At 43.4% G+C, this 3,276-nt stretch overlaps 1 pseudogene; it reads left to right on the top strand.

The window, feature by feature from the left end:
• Positions 1-2,575: 2,575 nt before the first annotated feature.
• On the top strand, positions 2,576-2,812 carry LOC123253646 (annotated as a pseudogene).
• Positions 2,813-3,276: the final 464 nt, after the last annotated feature.

Here is a 3,276-nt window from a genome sequence, read left to right as displayed (position 1 = left end):
ATTTGGAGTCAAATGACTTGCCCAGGGTCATATAGCTGGGAACTGTTGGAGGCCAGATTTGAACCCAGGATCTGCCTGGCTCTCTATCCACTGAGTCATCTAGCTGTCCCACTATTTTTACTAAACAATCTCTCCTTTGAGGTTTACACTAGCCAAATTCATCATCCAATCCAGAGCCTGATCTCTAAATTCCTTCCATCCTCAGTGATCTCAGGATTTGACTTAGTCTTTCTTCCTCATCTCTGTCCTTCATATCAAACATTTAAACATGCATATTGAGACTTCCTCAAATACCCTAATGTTCCAGTTCATCGGTTCATCACTTGGCTCTCATGATCTCCTCCTCTGCTAAAGACAGATATGGTCACAACTCTGATCTTGCTATGACTCAGAAATATTACACTTCCATGTTCATGAACTCTGAAATTCCTCAGTCTGGCCATAACTTCTGAGCATTTCACATTTTTGTTTGCTTTTCAGCTCCTGACCTAGTTCTTTGTCCTCCCTGTGCTATCCATTCCCTCCCCCTTTCAGTGATTTTTCCAGGGCACCACCCCTTCACTGGCTACCTTTGCCTTCTTTCCCCTATCTGAACCCCTTGGTGAACCAACTCAACTCTGTAGTGTCTTTTACCCACGATTCCCTTGTCCCCTCGACCTATTTCCAATCAAGTTTTGCTAAGCCCCAAACCTGGATTACTCCCACCATCCACTTCCTTGGCTCTTATTCTTGGGCTATTTAAGGGAGCTAAGAAAATCCTGGAATCCAGGAGAAATTTATGGTGTCCAACCTCAAAAGTGCACACACGCCTCAAAATGCTATGAGGCAAAATATTCCATTTACCCTTAAATGATTTTACTAGCCTCCTCTCCACAGCAGTTATTCCAAAGTTTCCTGCCTCTGCCATGACACCTTCTTCTCATCCTCTCAGGCGAGGACTCCTACCCATACTCCCCCAAATGGAGGCCATTCTAGAAGAGTTCCCTCTTCATTTCCCGAAGCTCAGACATTTCCCTTCACTATCTCTTCTTTCATTCTGGTCTCAATTGAAGAAGTAGCTCTGCTCTATGTCAAAGCAAAGAAACTCCTCTGCATGCTCCCCTGATCACATCCAGCAAATTGCCTCCACTATTCATTCACACTCTCTCTTTAATCTTCAGCTTCTTCCAATCCCTGCTGCTTTAAAAACTCTCATTTGATCCTATCATCCCTGCTAGCTTTAATCCTGTATCTCTCCTCCCCTTCTTAGGAGTTCTGCTGAGAAGAGGGTAGTCTACAGTCAGGCAGTGCCTCCACTTCTTCTCCTTTTTTTCTCTTCTAAACCCTGTGTAATCTGGCTTCCATTCAGTCGAAACTGGTAATTTAGAAAACAACAATAACTACCTAGCTCCATGCCCATTTTCCCACTTACACAAAATGATTATGAGATTCAGCAATAAAGAAATGGAAGGCACCCTCTTTTTATGTTTCTTTTCTTTATTTATTTTTTTCTTCCTCCCTCCCTCCTTTCTTTATTTCTTCCTCCTTCCTTCCTTCCTTTCTTCCTTCTTTCCTTCCTTCCTTCATTCCTTCCTCTTACCCTATCTCATCCAAGTATATACCCAAGACATATAGTGAGCACTCATGGTCCAATCTCATTGCTGATGGGCATGGGAGTTTTGATGTGCTCCATTTGTTTTTTTTAGACCCTCACCTTCTGTCTTGGAGCAAATACACAGTATTGGCTCCAAGGCAGAAGAGTGGTAAGGGCTAGGCAATGGGGGTCAAGTGACTTGCCCAGGGTCACACAGCTAGGAAGTATCTGAGGTCAAATTTGAACCTAGGACCTCCCACCTCTAGGCTTGACTTGCAATCTACTGAGCTACCCAGCTGCCCCCTGATGTGCTCTATTTCTGACATGGGTCAGTTTGCCCCTCCTTAGGTAGCCTTGTGGCTCATCACATTGGTAGAGGGAATCCCAATCGGCTCAAGAGATCCACCAGTCTCAGCATCCTTACTAGCAGGGATTCTAGATGTGAGGCTAAGGACATTCTTGATGAATGTATTAGTAAGGAACAAGCAAGATTGCTTTCCCAAGCAATATTCAGCAATGGACCTTATATTTACCCTATCACAATCAACTGAAAGACGAAGCGAACGTAAGTTCCCATTATGTTTACTGTTGGTTGATTATTTTCAAAAAGCATCGGATTCACAGTTGGACAGAACACTGCCTTGTGGGTTCTTTTACAGCAAGGTGTCTCCTATCAAAATCATTTAGGGAGGGAAAGCTGGGTAGCTCAGTGGATTGAGAGTCAGGCCTAGAGACAGGAGGTCCTGGGTTCAAATCCGGCCTCAGACACTTCCCAGCTGGGTGACCCTGGGCAAGTCACTTGACCCCCATTGCCCACCCTTACCACTCTTCCACCTATAAGTCAATACACAGAAGTTAAGGGTTAAAAAAAAAGAAAAAAAGATCATTTAGGGAGATCAACATGGCAATGCAGATACACGCTACGCTATAGCATCAAGCTGATGGCTCAAGGATCTTTGAAAGTGGTGTTACCGTGTTGTAGGATTCCAAAAACTTGGGCTAATGTAAGATGACACAATTTGTGAAGATGAATATGTTAAAGAGACTATAAGGAGCTCTCCAGAGAATCTGTATAATGAGCAAATGTTTTAGATCAAGAAAACTCTGGACCTAACCATGAGGCAGAAAATCTTACCTAAAAACCAGTGGACAAAATACGAAGGGGACAGATTCTATTTTCAACCATATCTGAAGGAGGCTATTTATACCAGAAGAGAGAGAGACAAGAATGGCCTATGAAGTGATCATTTCAAAAGAATGTATCAATGTGGGGGCAGCTGGGTAGCTCAGTGGATGGAGAGCCAGGCCTAGAGACGTGTTGTGAGGAAGATTAATTTAATATTAGTGTTGGACCTAGCAGGAAGGGCTGGAGGATTCCAAGATGGAATGAAGGAGCAGGAAGTGGGGCCTCAGACACTTCCCAGCTGGGTGACCCTGGGCAAGTCACTTGACCCCCCATTGCCTACCCTTACCATTCTTTTGCCTTGGAGCCAATACACAGTATTGATTCTAAGGCGGAAGGTGAGGGGTTTTTCAAAAAGCATCTATCACTACATTAGTCCTCAGGATATTTTTAATAAGCATAGTTGTGCAAAATATGAGCTTAGCTAGCCATTTCTAGCTATGTACTACCAATTTAATATAAATCAATGTCTATCATAGCATCATGTGAACTAAAAACTTTTTGTATCCGACCATCCTGA

The sequence above is a fragment of the Gracilinanus agilis genome, chromosome X (genome assembly GCF_016433145.1).
Source record: "Gracilinanus agilis isolate LMUSP501 chromosome X, AgileGrace, whole genome shotgun sequence".
NCBI lineage: Eukaryota > Metazoa > Chordata > Mammalia > Didelphimorphia > Didelphidae > Gracilinanus > Gracilinanus agilis.
The sequence above is the reverse complement of the archived record's forward strand: the minus strand, read 5'-3'. Positions and strand labels throughout refer to the sequence as shown.